The sequence below is a fragment of the Ursus maritimus genome, unplaced genomic scaffold (assembly GCF_017311325.1).
Source record: "Ursus maritimus isolate PB19 unplaced genomic scaffold, ASM1731132v1 scaffold_2, whole genome shotgun sequence".
Taxonomy (NCBI): domain Eukaryota; kingdom Metazoa; phylum Chordata; class Mammalia; order Carnivora; family Ursidae; genus Ursus; species Ursus maritimus.
Genome location: NW_024424452.1, coordinates 43,085,306 through 43,103,780, shown reverse-complemented (window position 1 = coordinate 43,103,780; position 18,475 = coordinate 43,085,306). Strand labels below are relative to the sequence as shown.

General features: G+C 44.8%; 1 long non-coding RNA gene across 2 annotated transcripts; it reads right to left on the bottom strand.

Moving 5' to 3' along the window:
- Nucleotides 1-5,094: 5,094 nt before the first annotated feature.
- On the bottom strand, nt 5,095-8,558 carry LOC103672066. Of its 2 annotated transcripts, XR_571063.2 has the most exons (4): nt 8,305-8,558; nt 7,358-7,436; nt 5,822-5,941; nt 5,095-5,718 (listed from the first exon to the last, which is right to left on the bottom strand). It is a non-coding gene; the product is annotated as an uncharacterized LOC103672066 (long non-coding RNA). The 2 variants fall into 2 exon arrangements; XR_005836256.1 differs by having other exon boundaries at nt 7,358-8,558.
- Nucleotides 8,559-18,475: the final 9,917 nt, after the last annotated feature.

Here is an 18,475-nt window from a genome sequence, read left to right as displayed (position 1 = left end):
CCCAACTTCCTTTCTGTTCACATGGCAACCAAGGCCGGAGGAGATCTTGGGGGATTTTTCATGGGTAAACACCAGTGACTAATAGGCTCATATCACAGCAGTAACTCCTTCAAATTCTAGCAGAGCAGGAAGCTTCTAGAAGAGTAGATGGCCCAATAAATACTTGGTCTAAAATGTTTTTTCTGTATCGAACAACGGATACCATTTGGAGAATTGTAGCCCTGAGACATCAAATAAATGGGGCCATTCGGCGTCTAGTGTGGTGGCAACCCCCTGCCTGACTTGCAAGAAGGAAGGGGCCGTGAAATGAAAAGGGGTCCCAAAGACCAAGGCATGTGAAGGGAGACGAAAACTGATTTCCTTCATTGGAACGGGGTTTGTGCAGGAGAGAGTTGCAGTCTGGGTTGGAAAACCTTTGAATATGCAGGAGTGAGTCAGGCGAAATCAAGGAGGGTCTGGCAGGTGCCAAAAATACCAGCAGGTTGGCATGACTCTTTATTACAGACTTTAGTCCTGCTCGTGTGGATGCATTGAGCTCTCTTAACATAGAGAATGGAGGGACGTTCGGGAGGTCAGAGGGCCCCAAACCAGAGACCCAGAGACTGGGAGGCCGAGGACAGGAATATCCGTGATTCAGGATGTTTTCTTTTCCCTGTACTAGAAACTTACTTATGTAGGGTCATGCCCTCTGTTGTTTCTCCAGCACAAAACACACAGGCTACTGGCCCAAACAAAGGGAAGTCGGAACCACGCTCCTACATCCTTATGATGTAGTTTTTGAATGTTGGTGAGGTCCGGAGCCGACCGCCAAGAACGAATTCTTGAGACGTCTTTGGTGCAAAAAGGTGATTTTATTAAAGCCCGGGGACAGTACCCTTGGGCAGAAAGAGCGGCTGCCCTGGGGTTGTGATGAGTGGCTGATTACCTACTTGGGAGCTGGGGGAGGTAAGGAAAAAGGGAGTCATCCAAAAGGACTTTGATATGCTAAAGAAGACTGTCGGGATACCCGAGGCCCGGCTATTGTAAAGCTAAGATAGTTTTTCTCTAGCAAAGCTTTAACATTAAGAGATGGGCATTTCCTTTTCAAGTCCTTGTCTGTAGGCTGCCGGCGAGAAAGAAATTTAATTTTGTTTACATTCCCTTCTGCCTCAGTTTCCCACATCACTCATGGAAGGGAGGGTGATGTTAGGGCTCCAAGAAATTGAGTCACGGGTCTCTGAAACTTCGCCTATTGATAAGAAAGCTTTTTCCGTGTAAATCATTAAGACATTGGTAAACTGAGGGAGACTCCTATCTTGCTAGACTGTGATCTCTGTTAGTTAACCGTTTGCTTTTTTCCCTTCCCTTAGTTTCAGGGCAGCCCAGGGAGCGTGAGGAAGGTTGCATAGATCCAAGGGGGGGGGGGTCTAGGGGGTGTCAGCTTGTGTTTTGTCCTCGGCTTGCCTTCTGCTCCCTCATCACACCTGTGCACTTAGAATTTTAAAAGCTGAACCAAAGAGATGAAAAACAAATATGCATCTACCCTGACTCTTAGTCAGTGGTCCAGCAATCGGTGACTTGGGCCATTCTCGAGATACACCTCGATTTATCAGGCCCTCAACCCACTAAAAGATCAGTGTTCCAGAATTCGCAAGGATTCCTTGTTGTAAGATACAGGCCAACTGGGAAATGAACGAACTTGTAATATTGAGGGGGGGAGGGGAATGTCTGGAAAATGACCTCCTGTCATCTCAAGTCCTCTTCCCAAGTACTATTTGAGAAGATCACTTAAAGTCCTCAGTCAAGAGTCACCACCAGGTTGATGCCCTTTGTCCGTCCCCCTGACAGGAGAGGTCTTCTAAGGGGAAGAGCTAGGGCGGGTGGAAGAGCGCATACACCAAGAAATAACAGGCAGGTCCTTCAATTCCGTAGTAGGGATCCAGATCAAGGTAGAGAGCCTTGTAGTCTCGGAGAAGAAAATGGGGGGCACGGCAGGCTGGGTACCGTCCAATCAAAACTCCCCACCTCTGGCCCTTCAGGGTCGGAACGAAACCTATTACTGAGCGAGCCTGAGCGGGCCAAGTTGACTTACACATTCACCAAGTTATCAACCACGTGAATTAATATTTTATAAGAACCAACGCTTGGCTGTATCAATTTTCTTTATGTGTTTTTGCCTATTTTACTGTTTCTGTTTGCTGGTTACTCTTTTGTTTTGTCTGTTTACCTGTGTTTCACGATATACAAAATCAAATTTGTATATCGACTTCTGTTTATAGCTTCGTTATTTCTTTCTTTTTTTTTTTTTAAAGACTTTATTTATTCGACAGAGATAGAGACAGCCAGCGAAAGAGGGAACACAAGCAGGGGGAGTGGGAGAGGAAGAAGCAGGCTCATAGCGGAGGAGCCTGATGTGGGGCTCGATCCCAGAACACCGGGATCACTCCCTGAGCCGAAGGCAGACGCTTAACCGCTGTGCCACCCAGGCGCCCCCTAGCTTCGCTATTTCTATAGACTATTTATTGTTTACTCCTTTTTCCCCTAATGTTGTAAGGCATACATTTATATCAGTTATATTAGTACTCTCTTCTTCTAAATTAAAACACTTAAAGTAACATTTTTTCCCTCTTAGGACTACTTTTGCTGGGCTCTCTAGGTTTTATGGGGTGTGATTTTATTGTCCCCAATCGTCTTTGGCATGTATATAGTAATGGCTTATTTCATAATGTGCTACATAATTTCAGGCAAGCTGAAAATGTTCTGCATATCGTATTGTTGACTTCTAGTTTAGTCCTGTGGTGCTCGTGAAATACACCCTAAGATCCCGAGGTGAGTTTCACTGAGACTCACTGTCAGTCCCTGCATTCCAGGTACCCTTGAAGAGAATGTGGAGTATTCGGTGTTCTTTAAATGAAAATTAGATCATATTGGTTGAACGTGGGGTTAGAATTTTTCAGTCTCCATTCTGGGGTTTTTCTTCTTGTTCTATCAATTACCGTATCAGAGGTTTTACGTATCTGTGATTGTTGATTTATCTTCTGCATTGATGCTATTAGGGTTTGCTTTATAATTTGAAGCTTTAATTAGATGTATTTTTTGAATCGCTATGAATTTCTGATACATTGGCCGAGATAGTTCCCAAGCTTCTCTTTTTGTCCTGTCTCTAGCCGGCTTTCTCTGACTCACAGCAGAGCTTGGCTTAGGCATTGTTAAGGTGGGTTCGTGTAAATACCAAGCTGTTTCCCTGGTCCTACTTACCTGTCGTGACTCAAACTCGGATTCATGTCGGGGATTGGTTTTGGGCTTTGTTAGCGTGTGTTTTATAACAGTCCCTCGTCTGCTGCTTGGACCTTCTTGCTAAGATTTAGTCTTTCTGCTGTCAGGCTGGACGACAAGGGTTTCTATCTCTGCTTCAGCCATCTGCAAAGTCGCCCGGCGCTGTTTGCTCTCTGGTCCCTCTACTGTTTCTCAGCTTTATTGGGACATCATCAACATATAACACCGTGTACATTTAAGGCATGTGTGTTGATTTGATACACTTACACGTTGCAAAATGACCGACACTTGGGCCTGAGCCAAACCTCCCTCATATCACCTAACTGCCATTCCTTTCTTCTGCGGAGAACCTTCGAGGTCTGTTCTCTCAAGTACGTGACAAATGACGGTTCACTGCAATCACACTGCTGTGTATTACATCCCCAGAACCTACTGAGTTTATACCTGGCACTTTGTATACTTTGACTCATGCCTCCTCATTTCCCCCCCCCCCCCGTAAACAACACTCTACTCTGTTTCAATGAGTTCAGCTTTTTTTGGCTTCTACATATAAGTGAGATCATACAGTATTTGTCTTCTTCTGTCTCAATTATTTCACTTAGCATAATACCTTCTGGATCCATCCATGTTGTCGCGAATAGCAAGAGTTCCTTCTTTTTCGTGGCCGATTAATATTCTATCGTGTATATACACATTTTCTTTATCCATACGTCCATGGATGGACATGTATTGTGAATGATGCGGCGATAAGCGTGGAGGTGCAGGGATGTCTCTCTGATATCCTGCTGTCACCGTTGGGTACACACCCGGTGGTCGGGCTGCTGGATCATCCAGTAGTTCCATTTTAGGTTTTTCAGGAACCGCGTCCTGTTGTCCACAGTGGCTGCCCCAGTTTGCATTCCCACCAACAGTGCACGAGGGTTCTCTTTTCCCTACATGTTCACCAGCATCGATGCTCTCTTGTATTTTTGATAATGGCCATTCTAACAGGTATGAGGTGATGTCTCATTGTAGTTTCGCTTTGCGGTTCTCTGATGACCAGTGACGTTGTGCTTCTTTCCATATCCCTGTTGGCTAGTCATGTGTCTTCCTTAGAACAATGTCTGTTTAGTTCAACTGCCCGTTTTTAAATTGGATTGTCTGTTGTGGGGTTTTTGTTTTTGTGTTATTTTGGTATTAAGTTGTGGGAGTCTGCATATATTTTGGATATTAATCCCTCATCAGATATATGGTATGAAAATATTTCTTCCCAGTCCTCAGGTTGCTTTTTCATTATGTTGGTTGTTTCTTTCGCCGTGTAAAAGTTTTTATCTGATGTAGGCCCACTTATTGAATTTTGCTTTTGTTGCTTATGCTTTGGTGTTATATCTAAAAAATTGTTGCCAAGATCCGTGTCATGGATTTATTTTCTATGTTTTCTTCTTGGAGATTTATGGTTTCAGGTCTCATGTTTAAGCCAATATTCCTTTTCAAGTTCCTTTTTATGAGTGGAGTAATATAGGAGTTTAATTGTATTCTTCTGCATGTGGCGATCCAGTTTTCCCGCAACCATTTATTGAAGAGACTAGCCTTTCCTCTGTGAGTATTCTTGCCTCCCTTATCACATATTAGTTAACAGGGGTTTATTTCTGGGTCTTCGATTCTGTTCCATTGATCTATGTGCGTATTTTTATGCCAGTATGACTCCCCTCTGGCAACCATCGGTTCTCAACATCTGTGAGACTGTTTCTTTTTCTTTTCTTTTTCTTTCTTTCCTTCTTTCTTTTTTTTTTTTTTTCAAAAATAGTGTTGGGAAGTCAGGATATTCATATGCAAGTGAATGAAACTGGACTTATCCCATATACAAAAATTAACTTTAATGGATTAACGATCTAAACATAAGAGCTAAAAATGATTAAACTCTCAGAAAACATCAGGACAAAGGTTCATGACACTGGGGTTGGCAATGGGGCTCTTCAAGGTGACACCCAGCGTACTGTCAACAAAAGAGAAACACGTGACTCTGAGCACATCAAAATGAAAAACTTCCGTGCATCGAACCACACAAGCAACAGACAGAAAAGGAACCCCTTTCCTTTGGAATGACAGAACATATTTGCAAATTATATACCTGCTAAGGGATTAACTTATAAAAACTGCTACAACTCAATGAAAAGAAAAAAAAAAAAAGACCTGATTTAAAAAATGAGCAAAGAACTTGAATAGACTTTTTTTTCAAAAATGTTATATGAATGGACCATAGCATAGGAGAAAATGGGCAATAACAATCAATACTCATTGTAGGATAATCACTATGGAAATTGAAATAAAGCGCAGTGAGAAAGCATAGCACAAGCACCAGGCCGGCTGCTACGAAACGTTAAATAGGAAGAATCAGTCAGGATGGAGAGAAGTCACAAGCCCCGTGCACTGTGGTTGGAAATGTAAAATAGCTCAGCAGCTATGCAAACAATACGGGGAACCCTGCAAAAAATTAGAAATAGAATTGTTATGATGCAGGGATTCCACTGCCAGGCATATCCCCACAGAGAAGGGAAAGCGCGGTCTGAAAGACATGTCTACGCACCCGTGTCTATCACAGCAGCGTTCACAGTAACCAACACGTTGAAGCAATACGAGCATCGTCAGTCAGTGGGTGAGTGGGTGAGTACAGTGCCGTGTGTGATGCAATGGGCTATCATTCCACCTTCAAAAGGAAGGAAGCTCTCATCACAATCCGCGCACTCTTCATCCCCATCGGCTCTTTCCCGGTTCCCTTCCCCACCTCCCCTCTGGCAAAGACAGTTTGTTTTCTATATTTAAGAGTCTCTTTTTTATTGCACATTCGAAACTAACGTACCATGGTATGTTAATGATACTTGAATTAAAATAAATAAATGTGATCACTTATAGCAAAAAGAAAGAAAGAAAGAAAGAAAGAAAGAAAGAAAGAAAGAAAGAAAGAAAGAGAGAAAGAAAGAAAGAAAGAAAGGAAGGAAATTCTGTCACCTGATCAACACGATTAAACTTTGAGGACATTATTACTAAGTGAAGTAAGACAGTCACAAAAAGACACCATATGCGGTACCAAGAGTATTCAAATTCACAGAGACAGAAAGCAGCTTCTGGAATTTGCTGGGAGCTGGAGGAGGGAGAACCGGACCTTGTTGTTTATCAGGGACAGAGTTTCAGTTGTGCAAAATGAAAAGAGGTCTGGGGATTGGTCACACAACCATGTAAATGCCCTCAACACTACTGAACAGCATACTTAATCATGGTTAAGACGGTAAATTTGATGTGACATGTGTTTTTCCACAATGAAAATTAATCTCAGATTCAAAGCTTCGGAAGCGTGGCAACACAAAGACCCACACCAACAGCTCTTTGGCAAGAACTATTCAATAGAAAAGAATAAGTCTAAGAGACGCTGGGGCCGAAGGGGAGGTAAGACTGAATGAATGCCTTCATCAGCAGTCTTATAAATAAACCCAGGCAGAACCAGAGGGAAGAAAACAGAAAGTGTATCAAGGTAGTAACGGGAGGCTAGGAGACAGAGGCAGGAGAGCTTGCTAAGGCATTTGTCTTTCAGAAGATAGATAAAAAGTTGTTAAAGAAACTTGGCAAGAAGGGAGAAAAAGAAAGCAAACTGAAATGAACTAAGATGGCAGAATCCCATTAAAACATATTTATAAAGTATGTACATAAACAGACCGAACTCAGCTGCTCAGAGACGAGCGTTTTCAACTTGGGTTAAAGATAAACCCAGCCATCCAGCCTTGACAAAATGCGCCTGTAGCGTTTAGTCACTTAACAAAAACTTAGAAAAAGTTATATTATTCAAAGCCTAACTTGAAGAAAGCCAGTTTAGTAGCGTAGCTGATAATAAAGTTTTAGGGGAAAAAATGTCAGTACAGATGGAGTTTTACTACATAATGACAAAGTATTCAACCCTCAAGAAAATAAAAGCTAAATTATGTATTTACATAATAATAAAAATATATAATTTGTTATTAGTTTCCATAACTCGATATGGAAACATACAGTAAATTTTTCTTTTTTTTTCACATATTCACACATAGTATATATTTTTGCATCGTTACGCAAACTATATATAAAAACATACGTTTGAAATCGAGAGAACAACAATGAGAAATGGACAAAAATCAGCATCCGAGGTGGAGATTTTTACCACGTCTCAGCTGCTGAAAGAACAAGGTGAAAAATAGTTAAGGTTTAGATTCAGATTCGACCAACACAATTAGAAGCTTAAGAAACTGGACCCAGCTTACAGGCTGCTGAATCCCACCCGTATAAATTCTTCTCCAGCACGCACGAGATAGTGAGAAAGTATTCATCATGTACCAGGCCGAGGTCAAATATCTGCCCCAGCTAGGTAATACCTCTAAAACTCTTCCCTACCCCTTGACACCAATGAATGTTGTCTGTGACTACGTGGAGGACGACGCATCCCAAAAAGGGTTGACAGAGGTCTTTGGCCCTTGTCGTAGAATGAAACTCAAAGTAAAATTAAAGAGACCCGTGAAAAAGTAAAGCAGCTACATTTTGGCACAAGGGTGTTTGTAGAAGTGAGAGATGATGTCCTGGTGTGTAATCTAAAATTGGGATAGTCCCTTAGGATTAATACACCTAATACAGCTCTATGTCCTGATTTACCTTTTACTTAATATTAGCTCATGGTGATCCTCTCATCTCCCGCCTTGTCTTTTACCCAGGCCCAACACCGGTCACCCAGTGTCCTGCTCATCCCCCAGTGGACAAAACCAAAACTTTCCTCTAAATGCCAATTTGTGCCGGGAGACCTGTGAGCATTAATGTTAAATCTGCAAAAGTCAAAATGCACTTCCCCTTGGTCAGGCCCCAGTGTGGTAGGATGAGAGGTCTCTTTTCCACCCAGATAGGGGAAGGACTAGAATCAGTTTTCACGTTTCTGCATACGGTTGATGCAGCCCTTTTTCTCCCAGACAATCCTATAATGAATTCTCCACTGTGATCGTGTGGTTACCCACTTGGTCCCCAGGGCTTTCCTAGAGAAATTCGCACAGATCTCACCTTCCTGGATCCGTCCTCCACAGCGGTCCTCAGAAATGCAGGTATCACAGTCTTGTCTGAACGGGAAAAAAAAAAGTCATAAAAGCCAAGGCTGCTTCACGATGTTATAATCTCGTGAAGTGGAGAAAATGAAGTTTTCTGAAAGTTAACAAGGAAAAATGGCACTGGTTAGAGTCACTTAAAGACGTGGTTATTGACGTGCATCTCACACTGTGTTCACATGTAAGGAGAGAGGACGTACATATTTAGGGAGTAATTTTGAAGCCCCACCTCTCAAACTTGGTTTCTATTTCAGCAGCCCGAGAAACCGAAGTTTCCTGTCTGTAAATAGTAATCTTGTACAAGGAGAAACAATAGTTAAGGAATCCCTCTTTGCTTCTTTTCACTTAAAAGTGGCTGAAGGGAGTTTGAACGTTAGAATTTTCTTTTTCAGCTCACATACTTGTGGGTCCTTAGACACCTATAGGCCCTTGCATGAGGTTGGGAGTTTCACATGGCAAAGGTGCCCTCTAGCTACGATCCCCTGCGTTCCTGTTCACGGCCGGGCTGTGGCAGGAGAGGTTGGTAGAGGCTTCTCTTTCTACAAGTACCTGACTGCATCTTCTGGGATGGGGGTGGGCCTTCTATGACACTGCTTTTGTTTAAATGGTTCCTAAGCGTTCACCCAGTTTTTAATAATGGGCAAACCTGCAGCTTCACAGAGATAGAAGGTTGTTATAAATATAAGTCATTACTCCAGTGTATCAAAGGAGTTTGGCACTATTGACTTTTGGTTAGGCTGCATTACCCCAATGACCAAAATCATGGTTACACATGCTTTCTGCCTTAGTCATGAGTCAATGCAAATGGGTAGAGGACTCATTAGGACAGGACTGAAGCCTCGAAAATTCTGGAAGAACAGTGAGCTTCTTGAAGGTTAGGGGGCCCGGTAAACCCTTTGTTCTGCGTGTTTTTTCTGCGACACTGTGGATGCACTCTGGAGCCCCCGAAACCCTGAGATGTCCAGTAAATGGCAGCGGTCAGCGGACAGTATTGGGGTAAGCCACCACCTGATCGGCCAGAAGGGTGAGGCTTCCCCAAAGCTAATGCAGGCAAATGTTCTGAGGCTGTCTACAGAAACGAACAAGCTGATCGTCTTAATCCAAACCAACATAAAAAATATGTATGTTCGGACCATTATTCAATGCCGAAAAGAAACGAGCTTCAAGCCATGAAAAGACACAGAGGGACCTTAACTGCACGTTATTAAGTGAAAGAAGACGGTCTGAAAAGGCTCCAAAAGGAATAATTCTAACTACCTGACATTCTGGAAAAGGCAAAGCTGTGCACACAGTAAAAAGAGTGGTTGTCAGGGAGTAGGGGAGAAAGAGGTGGGACACGGGATTTTGAGGGCAGGGAAACTAGACTGAGTGATACTACAATGGATACGTGCCGTCATACGTTTGTCCAAACCCATAGAATGTGCACCACCAAGACGGAAGCCTCACGCAGCCATGGACTTTGGGTGATACTGATGCGTTGGTCAGAGTGGGTTCATCAACGGTCATAAATGGACCACTTTGGTGCAGGACATTGGTGGCCGGGGAAGCAGTGCATGCGTGGGGCAGGAGGTAGAGGGGAGCTCTGTAATCTCCACCCAGTTTTGCTGTGAACATAAAACCACCCTAAAAAAATAAATTAAAAAATGAAGAAGGATGTGTTTTGGTATTTAAAGGCAGCCGAAGAATTCTTTGCACCAGAACACACAGGAAGACCAAAGCTAATATGAAACCCTGTGGGCAAGATGATGAGTGATCCCACGGTGGGGGGATTTCAGCAGCCGGGGCCCTTCTAAAAGGGAAGAAGACCTGAACTGGGGCACCTGGGTGGTGCAGTTGTTAAGCGTCTGCCTTCGGCTCAGGGCGTTCGAGCCCCGTATCGGGCTCCCAGCTCCTCTGGGAGCCTGCTTCTCCCTCTCCCACTTCCCCTGCTTGTGTTCCCTCTCTTGCTGGCTGTCTCTCTCTCTGTCAAAAAAATGAATAAAATCTCTAAAAAAAAAAAAGGGAAGAAGACAGGGACTTCTTATTAACTAAACTTCGCCTCTGTACCAGGCGTTGTCCCTTGATTCCCCCCAGTAACTCATGAAGGCTGGTACGCCTTGGTTGAGACCTCCCTCGTTTCTAGATGGCATCTCCCAAAAAGCATCTGGTGTGCTTTGCCCCTTGTCAGAAGGCGTTCAGACCCTTGAAGGGAACAATCTGGCTCAGTGTCTGAAGCGGTTCTGACCACTTCTAATGAATGCGGGCATGGTCCCAGGGCTTCTGAAGGGACACGGAGACTCCCCAGACCTAAAACTCGTTTGGGTTTATGCCCTTTGTGGACCCCCTCTGTGCACTGACACCCTTGGATGTAAGGGTCATCTCTCCGGTTCTATTGGGAATTGGGTGTGTCACTGTGATGCTGGTCAGAACAGCAGTCAACAAAGTCACAGCTCGCTCTTGCCACTTCCACTCCAGGCCGACACAAATTACCTCAATTCTTGCAGCGACCTGAGAAGTAGACGTTATTGACATTCTCGGTTTGAAAATGAGGCAGGGGGGCGCCTGGGTGGCACAGCGGTTAAGCGTCTGCCTTCAGCTCAGGGCGTGATCCCGGCGTTCTGGGATCGAGCCCCACATCAGGCTCCTCTGCTATGAGCCTGCTTCTTCCTCTCTCACTCCCCCTGCTTGTGTTCCCTCTCTCTCTGGCTGTCTCTATCTCTGTCGAATAAATAAATAAAATCTTTAAAAAAAAAAAAAAGAAAGAAAATGAGGCAGGAAGGGTTTGGCTAAACTGCATTATATCCCATAACTGCCACTTTGCGGAAGTGCAATTCGAATGCCAGGTTTTCGGGCTGCAGGGCTCACTCACTGCTGACAGCCCCCCGACAGCCTGGAGCCGCAGCGCCGAGCATGCGCGGATGGACACACAGACAAGCAGGGTTGTGCCGACGGCCGGGTGATCAGAACCACTTTATTATTTTTTTTCTAGAAGGAAATGATCTTTTTTTTTTTTCTTAAAAAGGAAATGAGAGTTTAAAAAATTATCCGAGAGAGCAAACAATGTGGCAATACCTTCCTTTGTCTGAACTCAGGGTGTGCGCTCCTCTTCGCGGGGTTGGGGCACAGCTTTGTCTATCGTCCTATTTCCTGTTTCTCTTTCACTTCCTTCCTGCTCAAGAAACTTTTTTTTTTTTTTAAAGCATAAGTTAGTCTAGTACTCTTGATTCTTGATGCTGCTTTCTTGAGTATCAGAATGAATCCATTATCATAGTTCAAAAAATTAGAGTTCAAAGACACCATGTAATTCATAAAATCCAATCTCCATATTGCAATACTACAAAAACAGGGGTCAGGGAAAGTGTGTGCCCGACTCTGAGTTCGTTAGTCGGTGGCAGAACTTAGATTCAAGCTCAGGCCTGCTGGCCCCGCCACCCCGCACCCCTGCCCTGCATGTCCACAGCGCCTGGTGAGTGTCGGAAACACATGCTCTTCTGTGTGGCCAGGCCAAGCTGGGACCCTACTGTCTCCTGACTTGGCCTGGGGGAAGGACTCTCAGAAGCACAGTATCCTAGAGCTGCTGTCTTGACACCCGGGGCTGCACTCCCATGTTCCCAATTAGTATGAAATGAGGGAGGCTAGCAGAGGAGACGGGGGCCTCCCCGAAGTGCCCGCTCCACAACTCAGGCAGGGGAGGTCTCTGCAGACAAAATGCTGATAATTACCAAAGTTGAGACTGTGCCTCATTAAGCCTGCGGAGCCCCTGGGAGCGGTCCCTTGCCTCACCCTCCGGCTTCCCCAGCTCAATTAAACAGCTTGTTTGCCTGCTCGTTAGTAAACTTGTTAGCGCCTTGCTCCGTCCCCTGGGTTGCTCAGAAGAAAAGTTTGTGGGAGGGATTCCTTAGCTGATGGGTCTGCCATCCTGCTTCCCTATGGGAAATCTAGGTATCCAGGTCTTTCAGACAGGCTCTGTGTGGCGTGACCCCCCTCACCCCCCCAACCCCAGAAGGATTCCCTCAGGCCCCACATGTGCTCGCAGCTCTGTGCCGCCCACCAAACGCTCCCCCATCTCAGGAGTGCCTCTGCACTGAGCAAGGCAGGACAGGACACAAGCTGACTCCCCATCCAGCAACCCGAGTTCCCAGGTTCTGGGAGCTTAACCAGAACAGAGACTGACTAGGCGGTGGGGGAGGGGGCGGGGGGGGGTTTATAGCCCTTGTTAATGAAGGTCAGTTGAAATGACATTCAAAGTCGCCTGATCTTTCAGCCCCTCAGACCAACCATCAGTAATTTTATTCAAAACCTATATATCTAACATAATATAATAAAAAATATTATAAAAAAATTAAAAAAAATAAAAATAGCTAACAGTAAAAAAAAAAAAACAAAAAAACCCCAACCAACCTAACAAACAAAAAACAAAAATACAAAACCTATGTATCTACCACCAACAAATTAGCAGGACTAGCAGACATGCTATTTGAGAGCCCACTGAAGTGGGCATAGAAGCTTGTACAGAAGGAAACTGAGGCTCAGAATGCTATAAGGATGGGTCTGGCGGCCAGGCCCAGGTGGGGGGTGGGGAGGACATTTCAGGTAAAGGACCAATATAGGGAGGTAAGGGGACGGGCTCCCTGATTAGGGACAGCCCAGAATGGACGGAGAGGAAGGCACAGAAGCAGGGGTAAGTGGGAGACACAATGAAAGGCACTGGATTCAGAAAAAGCTAGAGCTCAGCATTACGGAGATTCCACCTGCCCTGGCCTGTGGCCCCGGATCTACTAAAAGACTCGTCCTTAGTCTCTTCATGCCCCCGGTTCTGTGTGAGACGTGGCAGAAACGGAAGAGTCATTAGTATGTCAGGGGTCTCAGACCTGCCGGTCTCCCCAGCCTTGCTGCCCCCCTGCCATTAGTAGGAGTTTTTAATGCAGTCAGGCTATCACCCAGCCCTTGGTTCCTGGACCCCGGTCCAGACGCCTGAGGCCCGACTCTTGCTGGCTGTGGTGAGGCTGCGGCATCCTATCGCCTGTCCAGAATGCACCCTGGTCTGCGTCGGCCACAGGCGGACAGGCAGCGGGGGGCGGAACGATCGTTCCTTCTTCGTGTCAGCTCAGCAACGGCAGCCTCGCCCAGCAAGAAGCAGACCCCCTTGAAGAGTCAGCAGAGACACCCGGGAAATCATCTGCTCCCATATTGTCAAACAAACAAACAAGCACACAAGATTAGAACTGTAATATATGAAGCAGATATGCACAAAGTAGAGAATAGACTCCAACAGAACGTAGAAATGGGGGCCGGAAGCCCTGGTCACTCCTTACACCCTCTTTCCTCTCCTGGCTCCTAACTAGGTCCTCCGCTGAGATAATTTAGTTCAGTCTCCTGACTTTTTAGACCACTGAATTGTGGGCCAGCGAGGATGCATGGCTCATTGGTGACAAAGACAGGACTGGAGCGCGGCAGAGACAGGCCACTGTCCTCGTAACATTGTTTTTAATTGTTTTTCTATAAAAATGGAAACAAAAACAAAAACAAAAACAAGGATTCCTGGAGTTGCTGTGGAGAGACATGGACCCAACACCAGGTCCGGGTCCCGTCTGGTGGCATGACCTTGGTGAGAGCCGCGGCCTCGTCCTCTCTGCCCAATGACAGCCGCCGTGCAGGGCTGCACACATTCCCTCCTGCTCAGGGAGCTCTGATTGTGTGATGGAGACACTTCTTAGAGAAAGCAGGGCCTGGACTGGGCCTTGGGGGTTAAGATCTGTGGTGTTGGTCCAAACCCCAGTTTGCCACTCTTATTTATTCCAGTAAAAAACATAACCTCTCTCCAAACATCAATTTTTCTCATCATTTTATACATGTCTATATCCTGAGAGTGAAGAGCTAGTCCATAAATAATACAGCAGCCTTACCATCCCGGAGGCGGGGCAGTGCCATGGTTCCAGAAGGGCCTTTGGAGCCCGTGTCCCTGATTCGATCAATCATTATCTCTACCACTTTCTTGTTCCACGACCTTGGACGAGGCACTCAATCCTATCTGGAAAATGAGGACGACGGTGGAATCTTATTTAAGTAATTCTTGTGAGGGTTACAGTAGTTTATACTTGGAAAGAGTAGAGACTAGTAAACACTACATAAGAGATGGTCGTTATTATTTCAGATTTGCCATGTAGGTTTCTGTGGCCAGAATTCCTTTCCTTGAGCGCCCCGTTTTGTGTGAATCTCCCATGGCCGTCCCGTGTGGGTCACTGGCATTGGTAAGACTCCAAATCAAGCATCTTCTCTGGGTCTAGGTTTCCAAAATCCCCCTGGAACCGCCTGTATGTTTGTCCCTGCCCTTGCAAAATTAACCCTCTGCCCTTATGCAAAGCTTTGGGGTCTTTCTGTTCACCCACGCTGTGGTCTCTCAGCTCCTCTTACTGAGGGGCACTCCCAGGGACAGCAAACACCACGGGGCCAGCGCGTTCCTGGGGGGCAGGCCAAAAGCATCGCTGGCGATTGTTAGGGTCCTCCTCTTCAATACTGTGCGGTGAGCCCTAGGGCCTGCAGTCCCGCTGTGGGAACGGACGTGCTCACCAAACAGCTCCAGGAAGCACACGTCCCACCCTCGACTCCTCGTACAGAGCCTGTGTGTCATCCACTAACGGGTAAATGAAAAAGGAATGAATGAACGATTGGACTTCCTGAAGTCCTAGTGAGGACGACGGGGAGAAGGTCCCCTTCCCAACCCCCCCGCCCCATCATTCCCCTCGCGGACATCAGTGCAGTGCTCTGGACTCACCCTCCCTCTTACTTCACGGGCTTTTTGGGGTCTTTCCGTTCAGGTGGTCCCTAGGGCAGGGCTTCCCGCCAGGAGCAGACACAAGGGGAGCAACTGACTCCCCTCCCCACACCTCTCCCATTGAGTGGTAAGCGAGAGTCCAGGAAATCAGCCCCTTGGGCCGTGTGCATGGGTCAGCAAGCAGCCTTTTTGTTCACCTTATTGTGTCTTACAAATATCACTTTTTTTTCTTCTGCCATGATGCAGAAAGAAGTCAGAAGCAATGCATCCATGTGACTCTTGGGGGCCAACTCTCAGGGCCAACTCTTTGGTTCCTTCATCCGTGTTAACATCCGTGCTATTATTCCAGAAAGAGAGGAATAAGCATATACACTTATTTCTATATACTATATATGTATCCTTATTTCTATATATACCGTATATGCGTACCTATTTCCATAGACTAAGTATACCATTTATATATTTACATATAAGTAATAGGATTATTTTTAATACTAGATCATATATATATCTTTCCATATACTATATATATACACACTACATCCATAATATCCATATATATATATATACACATATACATATACACACCCACACACCCACTTTATTGACTTATTTCTTTCTGGAGTGATAAAGCTGGTGTCAACACGGCAGAAGAAAGGAGCCAGCGAATGATTACGTATGCGTACAGATACACACATACTCAGAACACAAACTCTGCAGCAGCATTAAAGCTCACATTCTATCACCCAGATGCTTACATAGGTTATCAAATAAACCCACATATTTTAAAGAATGAAGCAGGGCACTACAAATCATTATCCTTAGAAAACAGGCACTGACCAGAACTCACTTGGGCACCAGGATATATGATTGTACCATGTCACTCTATTAACATGTATTTTAAAACATATATTTGTTTTCATAGATAATATATCTACATTAAAAAATTTAAAAATATTATGGGGGCGCCTGGGTGGCACAGAGGTTAAGTGTCTGCCTTCGGCTCAGGGCGTGATCCCGGCGTTACGGGATCGAGCCCCACATCAGGCTCCTCCGCTATGAGCCTGCTTCTTCCTCTCCCACTCCCCCTGCTTTGTTCCCTCTCTCGCTGGCTGTCTCTATCTCTGTCAAATAAATAAATAAAATCTTAAAAAAAATAAATAAAAATATTATGAATAGTATATGCAGAAGAATATTTCTCTGACCCATGTCCCTCTGCCCCTTGCTATCCCTTGCCAGCGCTCGTCCCCACAGTAGGAAACAACTTCCCTAAGTGTTTCCTACGACCCTGCAGTGTTTATTTATGCAAAAACAAGTAAATATGAATATTCTCATATGCGCTGTGGAGATCAGTCCGTATCACTATAGAAATGGCCTTTTGGTCAATGGCCGCACGGTGTTGCACCGTGTGTTTAATTTAACCGGGCCCCTATAGGAAGGTTCACGGGCTGCTTCCAGCCTTGCAGTTACGAGCAGAATTACAATGAATAATTCGTGTACACATCATTTCACATATGCGTGCATCCATATCTGTAAGACAGATTCCTGGAAGCAGAATTGCTGTGCTAAGTGGATGGGCAGTGAGCCCAAGTATTGCAACATTGTCCTCCAAATGTCTCGTGCTCTTCTCCACTCCTATGAACGAGGCATGAGAATGCTTCCCTGCAGGCTTGCCAACAAAGGGTGTGTTTAAACTTCTGGATCTTTGTCAATCCGAAGGTGAGGAAAGTACCTCAATGTATTTAAAATTGTGTGAATGTTACTATCAGTCAGGTTGAATGTCTCTTCATACATTTAAGAGCCCCTGTTATTTTATAAATGCCTATTTTGGGGTCTGTCTCCCTCACTCCAAATTAAGCATCTTGAGGAAAGGGATTATATTTTATCCATCTCATACTTTCCTTAATAGTGTGGAAAATAAAAAAAAATTAATAAATATATTTAATGAATGAAGAACAGAATCATTGTGATTTTCCCTCTCCTCATACTATTTAAGCCGCTTTTGATAACACCTTTTCTAACCTTTGGATCTTTTTCTTTCTTGAAGAATATTATATATAAATATGTCCATAATATAGAATATTTAGATGACTAAAAATGAAAAATCACTTATGCAACTGTTTTCAACAATTACACATCTCTTATTTCTAATCATTTCCTGTACATAGGCTTTTTTTTTCACATATTAACAATCATATTATAAAATGTTGACACTTTGGAAATCCCGCTTTCTTCACTTAACACCCTGGCAGGGTCCTCACTACATTGTTCTCCTTTGCTACACTGTAAGTACTTGATGGAGGCATCAGAAGGTACCTCTTGCTTTTGCTCCCTTCCTAGTACAGAATAAGTAGTGAGTGAGCACGCCGGCCCCTGGAGGATGATGTGAGGAAAATAGATGTCTTCCTCTGCCAAGCAAAGCGTACGCTTGGAACGCTCCAACTCTTATTTTCTCTCTTCTTGCTACTTTTAACTCGAAAGCCCCAGCCCTTATTCATATATACTGCCAAATCTTTAGCACAGATTATTGCAAAGATCTGGGTTTGTGTATAAGCTTCTTATAGACGTGTGTATGTGTCACATCGATTGCTTTCTGAAGACGAATGCTGTCATTATAATACGCTCTTATTGCCAAGCCGGGGATGCACAGTCGGGGGCACTCCAGAGCATGGGGGACGTCTGTCTCCGAACCTTACAGATCCATAAATATGACTGTAGATTAGGAGTGGTTGGTGTCTGGGACCGTGGGGAACGCAGCAATTTTGTCAGATGGCAGTTGCGAACGTCCATCCTGGGGGAAGGTCAGGTGTTCCGGGGACAGGGAGTGCAGGCTCAAGGCTAAAAATGACGGAACGAGAACTTCTAATTGCCCAAATGTTTGAGAAATTTTTACTCAAGTAGAGATTCTTCTGATCTGGAGGTTACATTGTTTTCTTAAGTAAAATTCTCAAAAGCATGTAAAGTACTCTAGCTCTCTCAGGAAGATTTTCTCGGTTGACCGGAGGAGATACGATGGTTGGTTCTAAGTGTGTGTGGTCTATGGGGAAATCTCTCATGGCTAATGTCCTGATAGCCCGTTTAGTTTTGCTACTATCTTATCCTGTGTCTCTGATCGCTAAATGTTCAACCACATTTGCATCTGCAAGTGAGGCAGATCTCATTCTTCAACGGATTGATGATTTCTGTCTAATATGTATATCCATCCAGTGGCTGCATATGTATGGTACCCGGTTGAGGTCAGCATTCACACACTGACTGCAGGACCTTTATGAAGACGATGCTGATGGTCATAACCTGAGAATGACGACAGGCAGCTGGGTCAGCAGCACGCAGGTGTCCTGCGTAGGAGTCATGGTGGTCGTGGTATAAGGAGTGA